This window comes from Chlorocebus sabaeus, chromosome X (genome assembly GCF_047675955.1).
Source record: "Chlorocebus sabaeus isolate Y175 chromosome X, mChlSab1.0.hap1, whole genome shotgun sequence".
Lineage (NCBI taxonomy): Eukaryota > Metazoa > Chordata > Mammalia > Primates > Cercopithecidae > Chlorocebus > Chlorocebus sabaeus.
In genome coordinates, this window is record NC_132933.1 from 85,918,522 (window position 1) to 85,937,082 (window position 18,561).

The following is an 18,561-nucleotide window of genomic DNA, read 5'->3' on the forward strand; positions in this document are numbered from 1 at the left end:
ACTTTATGAATAACTTCAGGCCAACATTTCTATCATGGGTTCTGTATTTGGTCCATAAATTGTTCATGTGTATATTTATTTATTTTAGAAATCTGATTAACTTGTAAATTCTTCAGTATGTGTCTCTAAAGGCAAGGAATTAAAAACAACACAACCAAAATAACATTATTACAAAAAAAATTAACAAAATTTCCTTAATGCCATCAAATTTCCATACAGTGTTCAAATTTCACTCATTGACTCAAATTTTTAATAGCTTTATCTCTGACCTGCTGGCAGGTGTAATAGCAATTGCTTACCATACCCACTCTTTTACTCTGTCATCACAGACTGTTGCAACAAGCCTCTCAAATGTCCACGGTGTTCTTTAAGTCCCAGAGACCAAATATTAAGGCACTCTATATGTCCTCCTTGAATCACTTCTCACTAGACTTGAATTGAAGGAAAAGAATATTCTTAGAGGCCTGAGGTGAGGAAGGGTAGAGGGTTTAATCCAAGAGAGTCAATCTTAAACATTTGCCTTGAAAAAGAAAATAAATGCCAGATTAAGCCTGTGTCAATGAAGTTGGTTCTTTCGGTTGGGTCTTTCCTTCCCCATACCAGGGTAATCATGAATGATAGGGCAAGATGTACAATGCAGCACCTGCAAAGCCATATGTAGCATTCTTCTTTTTATTTTTCTTTCCTGTCTACCTTATCTCCCAACCCTGGAGAAACTGGAGGTAATTTAGTGAGGGAAGAGATGGGCTATAAGGACATGATGGAAACCCAGAGATGATAGTCATGGCTCTCTTTTACTACTATAAGCAGCCAGCCTAAAGCACACAAGAGCTGGGTGAAGGGAGAATGTTAATTTTGAATAAAGTCAGATTTTTTTATTATTATACTGGAATGGGCATATTAATTATTAAATGAGACTATTCTTGTAACTGAAAGTGAGCAAGACTTTTTATAATCTAGTTGTTTTCTGATTGCACTGTGAGAGTACCACTTGTCTGATATGACAGACACTTTTGCGAATTGTGGCTATCATGAAACAGAAAGATAACAGCAAACAAATGTAAGTTTAAACAACAAACTCTATGGTAGATTGAAAATATCTGCAATTTTAAAAATATTCCTCCTATGAGGAGATTGGGTCTATGTCTTCTCCCCTTGAATCTGGGGAAAAAAGCACTGTAGCTACTGACCAGTTGAATATATTTGGGAATGTCACTATTCCAGTATCCAGTCCCAGTCCTTAAGAGACTGTCAGATTCCACTTACTGTCTCTTAGATCACTTGGTCTTGGAACACTGAGATGCCAGATGTAGTAGTTTCCTAGGGCTGCTATAACAAAGTAGTACAAACTGTTTGACTTTAATAAAACATAAAGTTATTCTCTCACAATTCTGGAGGCTAGAAATCCTAAATTGAGGTGTTGACAGGACCATGCTTTCCCTCTTAAAGTCCTAGGGCAGAATTTACTCCATGAGTTTCTCTTAGCTTCTGGTGTTGTCAGTAGTTCTTAGCATTTCTTGGCTTGCAGATACATCACTCCAATGTTTGTCTCCTTTATCCAGGGAGTTTTGCTGGTGTGTCTCTGTTTCCGAGTCTCTTCTCCTTTTTATATAAGGATAGTCATATTAGAATAGGGCCCACATTACTCCAGTATGAATTTATCTTAACTATCTTAAATATCTGCAACAATCCTATTTTCAAATGAGGTCACATTTTGAGGTTCCTGGGATTAGGACTTCAATGTAACTTTTATGGGAATGCAATTCAACCTATAACACCATGTAAGAGGTTTAACTATTCTGCTACAGAGATTATTCAGAAAGGCCACAAGACACTATGGAAAGGAAGAGTGTGTTATTTAAGCTCATCTTTGTAGTTGTTCTCACTAACACTTCAGGCGTGTCAGTGAAGCCATTTGGAATCTCCAGACTAACCCAGATGTCAGCTGAATAACACCAGGTGACTCCAGTCTATACAGTGTGAAACAATTTTTCAGCTGAGCCCTGCCCAAATTCTTGACCCCCCAAATTATGAGATATAATAAAATAGGTTTTGCTTTAAGCCACTAAGTGTTGGGGTAGTTTGTTATGCAACAATAGATAATTGGGACAAGCAATAATAATCAGATAATCTAAAAATGTTTCAGAGAAAAAATGTAAGCTAGCCATTACCACCCTTTTTACATCACATTAGCAACTTTATACTTTTAAGAATATAATCTACATTAAGAAAAAATGAAATTTCTGTAAAAAACAGTTAAAATTTAAATTTATAAAAGTTATATACACAAATTTTTTCATTGCTTTTTCCTCTGAAACCATCACACTACCTGTGGATTACTTGATAGACCTCTGTAAACAACTATTGGTCAGTAGACCATTATGAAGATAAAGCCACAGAGCCTTGTAGAAGAGGGACTAGCTCAAGATTTCACAAGTCAGTTTACAGTTGAACTGGCACTATAACTTAGGTCTTCTGACTCTTGGGCCAGAGCTCAAATTTGCCATACCTGTAGAAACCATATATCCTGGATTCTCAAGGACAATTATTATTGCCAGGTTAAGTGTCCCCAAAGGTTCTGATTGATTTCAAAAATCATTATTTTTGAATAATTATCTCCTTTGCTATAACATTTATGCTTGTATATATGGAAAAGTTAAATAGCTGAGTGAAGAGCTGCCAAACGTGGATTTTATGAGTTAGCTCTTAATAGCCAGAAATAAGTGAATTCGAATTAACTAATCAATTTAATTAAATTGTATATAAATTTGCTGTTAAATAAATCTCCCCTAAGTGGTTAAGAAATATAATGGGGGTACCAGAAAAGGAAGAAAGAGATAAAGAAGAAACCACAAATGTTTGAAGCTATAATAGCTGAATTATTTTCAGATTTATTGAAAAACAATAACCTACCCATTCAGGAAGCTCAAGAAACTCCAAGTAGGATAAATTCAGAGACTCTCAAGTAGACATAGCAGCACAGTGCTGGAAGTCAAAGATGGAAAAAAAATCTTGGAAGAAGCAGGAGAAAAAGGACACATCACTTTCGAAGGAAACCCCAAAAGATTAAAAGCTGACTTCTCAACAGAAACAATGAAGGCCATGAGATAACGTGTTCAAAGCACTAGAAGGAAAAAACCTGTCAATCAAATATTTCATATCCTGCAAAGCTATAATAAAAATAAAAAAGACTGCCCCACATAAAGAAAAACTGAGAGAATTTGTTGCTAGTAGGCTTACCTTATAAGAAACACTAAAGAAAATTCCTAAGGCTGAAAGCAAGTGATTCCAGATGGTAATTTAAATTCACATGAACAAACAAAGAGCAGAGGTAAAGGTAATTACATCATTGTAAAAGATGCTATAAATGTGTATTTTCTTCTTTTTTGTTTTGTTGAATTTAAAAAGCAATTATACAAAATAATCTGAATACAATATATTGTTGGGCCTATAAAATATAAATGTAATATATGCATATAATATATTTGCCTATAACAGCACAAAGGAAGTAAATAAAAGCATAGCTGTAATGAGCTAAGAAAACAAAAAGTGATGATAAAGTGATAATTTTAAAAATATACTGTTGGATTCATAACGTTAATAGATGTAATATGTACAATAATAATACCATGAAAGGGTAAAATGTAATAGAGCTATACAGGAGTAATATTTGTACATATTAACAGCATTAGGAAAGTATAAATCTGAAGCTGATTCTGCTAAGTTAAGATGTAGAGTAGTTTCCCCTTATCTGTGGGGAATATGTTTCAGGACCCCCAGTGCATACGTGAAACTGAATATATTACCAAACCCTATATATACTATAAATTTTTTCCTATACATACTTACCAAAGATAAAATTTAATTTATAAATTAAAGTAAGAAATTAACAATAACTAATAATAAAATAGAATAATTATAACAATGCACCATAATGAAAGTTACATGAATGTGTTCTCTTTCTTTCTCAAAGTATCTTATTTTGCTTCACCTATCTATTTTTGGACAATGGTTGACCACAGTTAACTGAAACTACAGAAAGAGAAACTGTGGATAAGGGAGAACCACTCTACATAGTAAACTCTAGAGGAACCAGTAAATGTAAACTTGAAAATATAGTGCAAAATTATTAGTGAAATTAAAATACTAGAAAGCAATAAAGAAGAAATAAAAAATTAACAATAAAAAAGAAACAGGAGGCATATAGAAAATAAAAAGTAAAATGTCAGACATAATTATAAATATAATAACAATAAATGTGAACATTAGACAAATTGAAACAAAAAAGCAAAGATTTTCAGACTGTATCAAAAAAGAAGTTCCAAATATATGTTTTATGTGAGACACACTTTAGATTTCAAGACACAAATAGACTAAAACCAAAACAATGGAAAAATATGTATCATGCAAATAGCAACCACTGAAAAACTGATATCAGGCAAAACTAACTTTAAAATAACAACAAAACTGTTACTAGAGATAAATAATGACATTTTATAATAAAAGTTTTAGCCCATCAAGAATATGTAACAATTATAAACTTACATGCACTTTATAACAGAGTACCAAAATACATGAAGCAAAAACATAAAAATGAAGGTAGGAGAAGACAATATAATAAGAATGTTTGAAGACTTCAATATCCTACTTTTAATAATAGATGAAACATCTAGACGTAAGGTCAACAAGGAAACGGAAGACTTGAAAAATGCTACAAAACAAGTAGACCTGACAAACATCTCTGGAACAACCCACCCAACAACAGCAAAATATGCATTCTTCTCATGTGCACATGGAACATTCTCCGAGATAAACCATATGGCAAGTCATTAAACAAATTTCAATAAGTGTAAATGCATAAAATAATACAAAGCTTGTTCTTTGATCAAAATAGAATGGGATTAATTTTTTTAATGGGAAAACTTGGGGAAATTTATGTAGAAATTAAACAACACATTCATAAACAAGTAGGTTAAAGAATAAATGAAAATTAAAATCAGAAAATACTTTTAGATATATGAAAATGAAGGTACTACCTATTAAAACTTATGGGACATTGCCAAAGCAGGGCTTACAGGGGAATTTATGGCTGCAAATCCTAAATTAAGAAAAAATAAAGATCTCAAATCAATAATCTAAACTTCTATTTTTAGACATTTGTAAAAGAAGAGAAAACTAAACCTGAAGCAACCAAAAAAATGAAGAATAATTATTAAAGTGGAAATAAATAGAGAATAGAAAACATTAGAGAAAATTAATTAAATCAAAATCTAGTTCTTTTTTTTTTTAATTTATTTATTATTATTAAACTTCAAGTTGTAGGGTACATGTGCACAACGTGCAGGTTTGCTACATATGTATACTTCTGACATGTTGGTGTGCTGCACCCATCAACTCGTCATTTACATCAGGTATAACTCCCAATGCAATCCCTCCCCCCTCCCCCCTCCCCATGATAGGCCCCGGTGTGTGATGTTCCCCTTCCCGAGTCCAAGTGATCTCATTGTTCAGTTCCCACCTACGAGTGAGAACATGCGGTGTTTGGTTTTCTGTTCTTGTGATAGTTTGCTAAGAATGATGGTTTCCAGCTGCATCCATGTCCCTACAAAGGACACAAACTCATCCTTTTTTATGGCTGCATAGTATTCCATGGTGTATATGTGCCACATTTTCTTAATCCAATCTGTCACTGATGGACATTTGGGTTGATTCCAAGTCTTTGCTATTGTGAATAGTGCTGCAATAAACATACGTGTGCATGTGTCCTTATAGCAGCATAATTTATAATCCTTTGGGTATATACCCAGTAATGGGATGGCTGGGTCATATGGTACATCTAGTTCTAGATCCTTGAGGAATCGCCATACTGTTTTCCATAATGGTTGAACTAGTTTACAATCCCACCAACAGTGTAAAAGTGTTCCTATTTCTCCACATCCTCTCCAGCACCTGTTGTTTCCTGACTTTTTAATGATCGCCATTCTAACTGGTGTGAGATGGTATCTCATTGTGGTTTTGATTTGCATTTCTCTGATGGCCAGTGATGATGAGCATTTTTTCATGTGTCTGTTGGCTGTATGAATGTCTTCTTTTGAGAAATGTCTGTTCATATCCTTTGCCCACTTTTGGATGGGGTTGTTTGTTTTTTTCTTGTAAATTTGTTTGAGTTCTTTGTAGGTTCTGGATATTAGCCCTTTGTCAGATGAGTAGATTGTAAAAATTTTCTCCCATTCTGTAGGTTGCCTGCTCACTCTGATGGTAGTTTCTTTTGCTGTGCAGAAGCTCTTTAGTTTGATGAGATCCCATTTGTCAATTTTGGCTTTTGCTGCCGTTGCTTTTGGTGTTTTAGACATGAAGTCTTTGCCCATGCCTATGTCCTGAATGGTACTACCTAGGTTTTCCTCTAGGATTTTTATGGCATTAGGTCTAACATTTAAGTCTCTAATCCATCTTGAATTAATTTTCGTATAAGGAGTAAGGAAAGGATCCAGTTTCAGCTTTCTACTTATGGCTAGCCAGTTTTCCCAGCACCATTTATTAAATAGGGAATCCTTTCCCCATTTCTTGTTTCTCTCAGGTTTGTCAAAGATCAGATGGCTGTAGATGTGTGGTATTATTTCTGAGGACTCTGTTCTGTTCCATTGGTCTATATCTCTGTTTTGGTACCAGTACCATGCTGTTTTGGTTACTCTAGCCTTGTAGTATAGTTTGAAGTCAGGTAGCGTGATGCCTCCAGCTTTGTTCTTTTGACTTAGGATTGTCTTGGAGATGCGGGCTCTTTTTTGGTTCCATATGAACTTTAAAGCAGTTTTTTCCAATTCTGTGAAGAAGCTCATTGGTAGCTTGATGGGGATGGCATTGAATCTATAAATTACCTTGGGCAGTATGGCCATTTTCACGATATTGATTCTTCCTATCCATGAGCATGGTATGTTCTTCCATTTGTTTGTGTCCTCTTTGATTTCACTGAGCAGTGGTTTGTAGTTCTCCTTGAAGAGGTCCTTTACATCCCTTGTAAGTTGGATTCCTAGGTATTTTATTCTCTTTGAAGCAATTGTGAATGGAAGTTCATTCCTGATTTGGCTCTCTGTTTGACTGTCACTGGTGTATAAGAATGCTTGTGATTTTTGCACATTAATTTTGTATCCTGAGACTTTGCTGAAGTTGCTGATCAGCTTAAGGAGATTTTGGGCTGAGACAATGGGGTTTTCTAAATATACAATCATGTCGTCTGCAAACAGGGACAATTTGACTTCTTCTTTTCCTAACTGAATCCCCTTGATTTCTTTCTCTTGCCTGATTGCCCTAGCCAGAACTTCCAACACTATGTTGAATAGGAGTGGTGAGAGAGGGCATCCCTGTCTTGTGCCAGTTTTCAAAGGGAATTTTTCCAGTTTTTGCCCATTCGGTATGATATTGGCTGTGGGTTTGTCATAGATAGCTCTTATTATTTTGAGGTACGTTCCATCAATACCGAATTTATTGAGCGTTTTTAGCATGAAGGGCTGTTGAATTTTGTCAAAAGCCTTTTCTGCATCTATTGAGATAATGATGTGGTTCTTGTCTTTGGTTCTGTTTATATGCTGGATTATGTTTATTGATTTGCGAATGTTGAACCAGCCTTGCATCCCAGGGATGAAGCCCACTTGATCATGGTGGATAAGCTTTTTGATGTGCTGCTGAATCCGGTTTGCCAGTATTTTATTGAGGATTTTTGCATCGATGTTCATCAGGGATATTGGTCTAAAATTCTCTTTTTTTGTTGTGTCTCTGCCAGGCTTTGGTATCAGGATGATGTTGGCCTCATAAAATGAGTTAGGGAGGATTCCCTCTTTGTCTATTGATTGGAATAGTTTCAGAAGGAATGGTACCAGCTCCTCCTTGTACCTCTGGTAGAATTCAGCTGTGAATCCATCTGGTCCTGGACTTTTTTTGGTTGGTAGGCTATTAATTATTGCCTCAATTTCAGAGCCTACTATTGGTCTATTCAGGGATTCAACTTCTTCCTGGTTTAGTCTTAGAAGAGTGTAAGTGTCCAGGAAATTATCCATTTCTTCTAGATTTTCCAGTTTATTTGCATAGAGGTGTTTATAGTATTCTCTGATGGTAGTTTGTATTTCTGTGGGGTCGGTGGTGATATCCCCTTTATCATTTTTAATTGCATCGATTTGATTCTTCTCTCTTTTCTTCTTTATTAGTCTTGCTAGTGGTCTGTCAATTTTGTTGATCTTTTCAAAAAACTAACTCCTGGATTCATTGATTTTTTGGAGGGTTTTTTGTGTCTCTATCTCCTTCAGTTCTGCTCTGATCTTAGTTATTTCTTGCCTTCTGCTAGCTTTCGAATGTGTTTGCTCTTGCTTCTCTAGTTCTTTTAATTGCGATGTTAGAGTGTCAATTTTAGATCTTTCCTGCTTTCTCTTGTGGGCATTTAGTGCTATAAATTTCCCTCTACACACTGCTTTAAATGTGTCCCAGAGATTCTGGTATGTTGTATCTTTGTTCTCATTGGTTTCAAAGAACATCTTTATTTCTGCCTTCATTTCGTTATGTACCCAGTAGTCATTCAGGAGCAGGTTGTTCAGTTTCCATGTAGTTGAGTGGTTTTGATTGAGTTTCTTAGTCCTGAGTTCTAATTTGATTGCACTGTGGTCTGAGAGACAGTTTGTTGTAATTTCTGTTCTTGTACATTTGCTGAGGAGTGCTTTACTTCCAATTACGTGGTCAATTTTGGAGTAAGTACGATGTGGTGCTGAGAAGAATGTATATTCTGTTGATTTGGGGTGGAGAGTTCTATAGATGTCTATTAGGTCTGGTTGCTGCAGAGATGAGTTCAATTCCTGGATATCCTTGTTAACTTTCTGTCTCGTTGATCTGTCTAATGTTGACAGTGGAGTGTTGAAGTCTCCCATGATTATTGTATGGGAGTCTAAGTCTCTTTGTAAATCTCTAAGGACTTGCTTTATGAATCTGGGTGCTCCTGTATTGGGTGCATATATATTTAGGATAGTTAGCTCTTCCTGTTGAATTGATCCCTTTACCATTATGTAATGGCCTTCTTTGTCTCTTTTGATCTTTGATGGTTTAAAGTCTGTTTTATCAGAGACTAGTATTGCAACCCCTGCTTTTTTGTGTTCTCCATTTGCTTGGTAAATCTTCCTCCATCCCTTTATTTTGAGCCTATGTATGTCTCTGCGTGTGAGATGGGTCTCCTGAATACAGCAGACTGATGGGTCTTGACTCTTTATCCAGTTTGCCAGTCTGTGTCTTTTAATTGGAGCATTTAGTCCATTTACATTTAAGGTTAAGATTGTTATGTGTGAACTTGATCCTGCCATTATGATATTAACTGGTTATTTTGCTCATTAGTTGATGCAGTTTCTTCCTAGCCTTGATGGTCTTTACATTTTGGCATGTTTTTGCAATGGCTGGTACCGGTTGTTCCTTTCCATGTTTAGTGCTTCCTTCAGGGTCTCTTGTAAGGCAGGCCTAGTGGTGACAAAATCTCTAAGCATTTGCTTGCCTGTAAAGGATTTTATTTCTCCTTCACTTATGAAACTTAGTTTGGCTGGATATAAAATTCTGGGTTTAAAATTCTTTTCTTTAAGAATGTTGAATATTGGCCCCCACTCTCTTCTGGCTTGAAGAGTTTCTGCCGAGAGATCTGCTGTTAGTCTGATGGGCTTCCCTTTGTGGGTAACCCGACCTTTCTCTCTTGCTGCCCTTAAGATTTTTTCCTTCATTTCAACTTTGGTGAATCTGGCAATTATGTGTCTTGGAGTTGTTCTTCTCGAGGAGTATCTTTGTGGCGTTCTCTGTATTTCCTGGATTTGAATGTTGGCCTGCCCTACTAGGTTGGGGAAGTTCTCCTGGATGATATCCTGAAGAGTGTTTTCCAACTTGGTTCCATTTTCCCCCTCACTTTCAGGCACCCCAATCAGACGTAGATTTGGTCTTTTTACATAATCCCATACTTCTTGCAGGCTTTGTTCATTTCTTTTTCTTCTTTTTTCTTTTGGTTTCTCTTCTCGCTTCATTTCATTCATTTGATCCTCCATCGCTGACATTCTTTCTTCCAGTTGATCGAGACGGTTACTGAAGCTTGTGCATTTGTCACGTATTTCTCGTGCCATGGTTTTCGTCTCTTTCATTTCGTTTGTGAGCTTCTCTGCATTAATTACTCTAGCCATCAATTCTTCCACTTTTTTTTTCAAGATTTTTAGTTTCTTTGCGCTGGGTACGTAATTCCTCCTTTAGCTCTGAGAAATTTGATGGACTGAAGCCTTCTTCTCTCATCTCGTCGAAGTCATTCTCCGTCCAGCTTTGATCCATTGCTGGCGATGAGCTGCGCTCCTTTGCCGGGGGAGATGCGCTCTTATTTTTTGAATTTCCAGCTTTTCTGCCCTGCTTTTTCCCCATCTTTGTGGTTTTATCTGCCTCTGGTCTTTGATGATGGTGATGTACTGATGGGGTTTTGGTGTAGGTGTCCTTCCTGTTTGATAGCGTTCCTTCTAACAGTCAGGATCCTCAGCTGTAGGTTGTAGCTGTAGGAGATTGCTTGAGGTCCACTCCAGACCCTGTTTGCCTGGGTATCAGCAGCAGAGGCTCAGTTGAAAATGCAGAAATCGCCGGTCTTCTGTGTCGCTCGCGCTGGGAGTTGGAGACTGGAGCTGTTCCTATTCGGCCATCTTGCTCCGCCCCCCCAAAATCTAGTTCTTTAAGAAGATCCACAAAACTGACAAACCTTTAGCTACTTTGATCAAGCAAAAACATAAAAGTTTCAAATTGCTAGAATCAGATATATAAACGAACTTTATTACCAATATTAAAAATAGAAAGTATTATAAAAGAACACTATAAACAACTGCCTATAAACAAATTAGATAACTTGGATGAAATGGGCAAATTCCTAAAAACACACAAGCTACTTTCTGCAAACTGACACAAGAAGAAACAGACAATCTGAATAGGCATATACATCTGAAGAAATTGAAACAGTAATCAAAAGAACTACTCACACAAAAAAAGCTAAGGCCCAGATTGCTTCACCTCTGAATTCTATTAACATTCAAAGAAGAACTAATAGCAATCTTCAGAAGTTCTTGCAAAAATGGAAAATGAGGGGTCACTTCCCAACTTATTCTATGAGACCAGTATTACAGTGATACCATAAGCAACCTAGGACAACACAAGGAAGAAACAAAAACAAAACAAAACACTACAGACCAATATCTCTTGCTGAATATAGACTCAAAAATCTTCGACAGTGTAGAACCCAATACAGTTGGCAACATAAAAAAGAAATAAATACCATAAACCAAGTTGGATTAATTCCAAGGGTGTGAGGTTGCTTTAGTATCTGAAGATCAATTAATGTAATAATCATATCAATAGAATAAAAAACAGAAACAACACGATCATATCAGTAGACACAGAAAATGAATTTGACAAAATTCAACAAAACTTATACTTTCAAAATTACAAAACACTGAAAAAATTTAAAGAAGATCTAAATATTGAAAAAGCATTCTACATTCATTTCTCAGAAGACTTAACATTGTTAAAATGGAAATATTCCTTACGCTTATCTACAATTTCAACATAATCCCTATCAGAATCCCAATTGAGTAATGTTTAGAAATTGACAAGGTGGTTCTAAAATTCATATGGAATTGTATAGACTCAAGATAGCTAAAACAATTTTAAAGTGAAGAAGGAAGTAGGAGGACTCACACTTCCCAATTTCTCAGCTTACTACAAAACAACCGTAATCAAGACAGTATGGCAGTAGTAGAAAGATAGGCATATAGATCAATGAAATATTACAGAATTGAGAGAAAAGGAATAAACTGATACATCTATGGTCAACTGATTTTTGACAAGAGTGCCAAGACCACTTAATGGAGAAAGAATAATCTTCTCAACAAATGGTGTTGGAACAAATGGAGAGTCACATGCAAAAGAATTAGGTTGGAACACAAAATGGATCAAAGGCCTAAATGTAAGAGCCAAATCTATAAAACTCTTAGAAGAAAACATAGGAGTAAATCTTCATGACTTTGGATTTGGCAAAGGATTTGCCAAGTGATTAAACTGGACTTTATCAAAATTTAAAGTTTTGTGTTTCAAAGGACATCACTAAGAAAGTGGAAAGACAAAGCAAATAATGAAAAACAATTTTGAACCACATATCTGATAAGTGACATGTATCTAGAATGTATAAAGAACTCTTACAAATCAACAATAAAAGGACAAATATGCCAATTAAAATGGGCAAAGTATCTGAGTAGACATTTCTCTACAGATATATAAATGACCAATAAACACATGAAAAGATAGTAAACATTGTTAGTCACCTGGGAAATGCAAATCAAAACCACAATGAGCTATCACTTCCTGCCTTCTAGGATGTATAGAATGAAAAACTCAGATAACAAACAAGTGTCAGCAAGGATATGGAGAAATTAGAACTTTTATACACTGCTGGTAGGAATGCAAAATGGTGCAGCCACCTTGGAAAACAGTCTGACAGCTTCTCAGATAATTAAAGATAAAGTTACCATATGACTCAGTAATTCCACTCCTAGGTACATAGCCAAAAGAAATAAAAATGTGTACCCAAACAGAAACTTGTGCACAAACGCTACCGCAGCATTATTCATGATAGTTGAATGGTAGAAACAACTCAAATGTCCATCAGCTCAACAGATAAGAAAAGGTGCTATATCCATACTATGGAATATTATTCAACCACAAAAAGAAATGAAATTCTGATCCATGCTTCAACATGAACAAACCTTGAAAATATTATGCTAAGTGAAATAAGTCAGTCAAAAAAGAGTACATGTTATACGATTCCATTCACGTGGAATGCTATAATCAAGAACTCTATGGAGACAGAGAGTAGATTAACAATTGATTAGAGATGTGAAGTGGGATGCAGTGGATAGGTAGACAATAGTTAAAGGGTATGTGGTTTCTTTTTGACATGATGAAAATGTTCTAAATTTGGCTGTGGTGATGGTTGTACATATCTGTGAATACACCAAAATTGTTTAACTGTACATTTTAAATGGGTGAATTGTATAGTACATAAACTATATTTTTTATAAAGATGATTTTTAAAAGACAGAAAGAATGACTGAATAATTGAATAAATGAAGATACTTGGAGATGAACATAAGTTCAACCCCTCACCAAATAGCACAAAATCTGAATTAATATGATATGCATGAATGAGGTATTTTATTATCATTGCAAAGCCATGAATAAACAACAGCCATTGACCCTTGAATAACACACACTTGAACTGCACAGGTTCACTTAAGTGCAAATTTTTTTCAATAAAAGATACATGGTGTGTGCCTGCCTCTTTTGCTTCCTCTTCCACCTCCTCTACTCTTTCCTCCTCTGCCATCCCTGACACAGAAAGACCAATGCCTCCTTTTTCTCCTCCTCCTCAGCCTACATAAGGTGAAAACAAGGATGGAAACCTTTATGAGTATCCACTTCCACTTAACAAATAGTAAATATATTCCCTCTTCCTTATAACTTTCTTAATAATATTTTCTTTTAACTAGATTACTTTAAGAATACAGAATATAATACATATAACATACGAAATATGTTTTAAGCTACTGTTTATGTTATCTGAAAGGCTTCCAGGCAACAGTAGGGTATTAGTGGTTAAGTTTTTTGGAAGTCAAAAGTTATACATGGATTTTTGAGGCTGAGTGTAGTGGCTCACGTCTGTAATCCTAGCACTTTGGAAGTCCGAAGTGGGCAGATTGCCTGAGTTCAGGAGTTTGAGACCAGCCTGGGCAACATGGCAATACCCCGTCTCTGCTAAAAATACAAAACATTAGCCAGACATGGTAGCGCACGTGCCTGTAGTCCCAGCTACTCAGGAGGCTGTGGCACAAGAATCGATTGAACCTGGGAGACGGAGGCTGAAGTGAGCCGAGATTGCATCACCGCACTCCAGTCGTCTGGGTGACCAAGCGAGATTCCATCTAAAAAAAAAAAAAAAAAAAAAAAAAAAAAAAAAACTTACACGTGAATTTTTGACTGCACAGAGGGTTGGTGTCCCTAACTCCCATGTTGTTTAAAAGTCAACCATAGAAATCAATTTAACACCAATTACCTAAATGTCTAGAGATAAAAGTTCTAAAAATGGATCTGAAGCTGGTTTGGGTGATTAGAAAACAGTTTCTTAATTAAGAAAATATGGCACATATACACCATGGAATACTATGCAGCCATAAAAAAGGATGAGTTCAAGTCCTTAGCAGGGACATGGATGCAGCTGGAAACCATCATTCTGAGCAAACTATCACAAGGACAGAAAACCAAACAACACATGTTCTCACTCATAGGTAGGAATTGAACAATGAGAACACTTGGACACAGGGCAGGGAACATCACACCCCGGGGGCCTGTTGTGGGGTGGGGGTCTAGGGGAGGGATAGCATTAGGAGAAATACCTAATGTAAATGACGAGTTAGTGGGTGCAGCAAACCAACATGGCACATGTATAACAAACCTGCACATTGTGCAGATGTACCCTAGAACATAAAGTATAATAAAAAAAAGAAAACAAAGAAAACAGTTTCAAGAGCTGATGAGTGTTAAAATAATAAATTCATGGGTCAAAAATGCATTAGAAGTGTATGGTTTGTGAGTGGTCAAACGACCACTGCGCAAATCTGAAGACAATAACAAATGAGGCAAAAAAAAAAAAAAAAAACCTGAGGAAATTAGAGCAATCTACACAGAGTCTGCCAGAAAGTTGGTCTAAGGCAGTGGTTTTTACCCTGGCTGCCCATTGGAATTACCAGGGGAGCTTTTAAGCCAGAATCTCTGGAGGTGGATCCTGAGTCTTGGCATTTTTAGTTTCCTGTGTGAGTCTAATGGACTGCCGGAGTAGAAAACTACTGGAGTAGGCCAAGAAAAACTGGATATGACTAAAAGAGAAGGGACCAAGAGAGGATTGCTCACCTGAGGTTTGGTCCAGTTGGGTCCTTTGGTGCACCCTGGAGATTGTGGGAAACCTAACACCTGGGTGTGCAAGGTGGGGTTATAATTAAGCCTAAGATGTCAAATCTAAAAGGATCTTTAGTAACTATCAAGTCTAATTCCTGCTCCCCATCCCCATCCCTTTACCCAATGTGGATGGGACCCTGATGTCTAGAGAAGGGAAAGGACTTCCCCAAGATCACAATGAGTCATTGGCACAGCCCAGGTCTTCTGACTTCAAATTAGTGCCCTTTACCATGCCTCACTGCCTTCCTGCTTCACAGTCTGAAAATAGGTTTAGGAGGCAGGCAGTTCTTAAACGGCCTATTAATGCATTCAGGCCTTTTCCCAACTCTCTTTCCAAACCTGCCTGAGGGCTTCAAATCTTTATCTTAAATAGTGCTCTTTCGAAGCTACATTACATAATCAGTTCAGCAATAAACCTTTCAAGTTATACGACTTTTAGTTAAAGCAAATCTTTTGGCCTTGTTTTCCTGCCAAGACTCATGACTCCTGCCTGTCTCATCCAATGAGCATAATAATAAATCTCCTTTGCTGAATGCCAACAGCAGGCTGGACATTGTAAGCCACTTAGGATTTGGAAGCTGGTAAAGGAGGTATAGCTTGAGTCTAGTGCCATCTTTTTTTATCCTGAGTTTTCACCCTTATGAAGACCATAAACAACTTCTACTCACACCTAACAATCCACACAAAGTCTACGATTTCCATGTTTGTAGGAAGTTCATTCAAATTGTTTTATCAGCCAGCTGAGATTATCTCTTTGCATTTCCAAACTTCTTTCCTACTTTCCTAATACGTAGCAATGTGTGCTATTTTATACGTAAGTTACTGTCTACTGTAAGTTTAATTTAATTCCTTGGTGAGCTGGCCAAAGTCTTCCTGTTTGTCTGAAAAGTGCCTTCATTACCTATGTCTTTGTCTGCCCTTTCTCAGGGTAGATTACTGCTTCTCCAGGTCACAATTGCCTCCACCAGTCAGTTCACAATTTCCTCTCCTATCCTTGAGGAGAGTTGAAACTGATATACAAAGAGTAGTGTATTTGCTTGTCTTGATCTCACTTTTTACACCCTTAGAATCAGAATTCACATTTCAGAGAGCAGGCAAAGCTTTATAGCTAGCCCTAGGTTATCCCTCACCCAGGAGTAGTGCTCCAGGGTAGAATGGGCAAGAAATTGATGAAAGTTTGGACTTTACTCTCTGACTACTTTACCTCAGACAGTATCCAGCAATATTTTCCCTAGTTCTAGCCTGATTGTTTTGTTGGGCAAGTGCCCAATGATGCTTCAGAAAAATCAACTCTGACAGTTGAGAATGTCCTCATTCCACAGCATGCAAGCACCCTTCAGAGATGAGTCATAAATGATTGACTGCCCCAGAGTCTTCTTTCTGGAATACCCAGGGGAGAGAAAAGGAGGTACAGGACATGGACACGAGACCCCATTGGGAGAAGGCCAGGGCAGTTTACATGCTAAAACAGGATTCAAGGGATTCCTATTGCCCACTGCTGTAACCCTCCCAGCTCATCATTTTGTCTAATGATTTATGCCTGAGAAGAGAGCAATATTTTGTAATTCTCTGGTAGTGGACAGTGACCTATAAGAATTCCCCAAATATACTTTGCCCCAAACACAGCTTCTGCTACCACTTTGCTACTTCAATAGCCAAAGTATTTCTGTGGCCTAGAAGACAGTATCCGCCCCCAACCACACACACATCCCTCTTACCCCTGCCTAACTGTCACCATGTGGTGGCTAGGATGGCTGAAGCTTGCATTCCAAGTAGAAAATGTATTTGATTGGATGGAAGCCTCCATGGTAGACTGAGAACCTTGGATGCAGAAAGGAAGGCTGCCAGGCCAGAGGTGGCAACCTTGTGCAGTTCAACCCTAAGCATGCCAAGCAGCTACCCAGGATGGGCCTCTCCCTGCAGGCACCATGAGCACCAAGATGGTAGCTCCCTTTTCACAGCCATATCCTCTAAGGCTCTAGGGCATAATGTGTTGGTTCCTGTCACTATTCATCCAAAGGCTGCTTGCAGGGAAGGCTGTGAGGTTGATGGGAAATGATAGTTTAATTAGGGTCCTGTAGAGAGAATCTTGATTAGCCCTGACCTGACTGAACCTGATACTGACTGATTTACTGTCTGACTGTGAACAGATTCTTTTCCTTCTCTGGGCCTCAGTTTCCTGTAAAACAAAGGAGTTGGAGTAAATAAAAACTACTGATTTAGGTTTCTTTTAGGCAACAATTCCTTTTAAAAAAATGCCCAATATACAAAACCAATAAACAAACAAACAGAAAAACAGAGGGTTGAAGGGATGGCAGGGATAGTAGCTGTTAAGAAGAGGGGATTCTACCCTGGAGCCCTACTTGATTATTATACTCACATGCACAACCAACCCCATGGTAGCCCTAAAGCACCTTGGGAGAATGAAATTTGGAAACGTCTGATCTAAATAGCCCTGAAGTTCCTGTCCAAATAGGTTGTTATTATAATGAACAGTGGTAGGGAAAATTGGGTGCCTGGGAATAGGGAAGAAGAAAGAGGCCCAGGCTAAGGGTGTCTAAGATTGCCCTCTTCAGTCTTTCACAGAAAAAAAAAGATAATCCAAGGACATTGGTGAATTTCTAGGAGATGAGTGAAGTCAAGAAAGTGGTCCTCCTCCCTCACCCTTACCTTTAAGGATAAGGATGAAAGGAAGGAGTTGAGGTGCATGAGCTCTAAGTAGAAATGGTGTAGCCAGCAGCAGGAACCAAAGGTTCTCAAGTCCTCATCTGATTCCAGCCCTGACTTGCTGTGCAACCTTTGTCAAGTAAATATCTCTCCTTCTCTGGACCTGTTTCTGCCTTTCTGACACTAGAAGGGAAAAACTAATTAACTTCATGGGCAGGCTCAGGCAATTCGGATGAAAATGCTGACAGTTGCAGCAGAAAGGCTTTCCTTTGTCTTTGTTTCCTGACCCATATTTGAACCCCTTAGCATCTTGCCTCCCTCAAACAGCCCTGTGCATTTTCGTCAATTATTTTTTTCTGGGCCCTTTCCAGAGCTCATAGTCAAAATATATGAACAGGCCCTAGACCCTGTTTATTAGAGCCATTAAGTAGAAAGCAAGCTGAAATAATAGAAAGGACACGTTTTCACAATAGGTGAGGCAAAGCCCTCAAAATAAATGAGCTTGTGACTTAGAAAGGCAATCAGCTAAACATCTTGAGTACTGCCAAAGGGCCACCGTGAGAAGGCACCGAGGATAACAAGGGTAGGGCATTTTAAGGCACCTTGGCCAACACAGGAAAATCAAACCAGGTTCCTCTTTACCCTAACTTAGATAGAGAAGTCAGAGGGGCAATAACAAATCTGCTTCCCACAGATTTCCCTTATACTTCGGTCCCACAAGGAAATAGCACATGCAAATTAGGATAAAGAAGGGTTTAATAAAGAGACTAATTACAGAGTTGTGAATGGTGTGTAAAAGAACCACGAGGCATGGCGAAGTACTCACAGTGGGCTTTGTCACCATTCTTAAGCCTG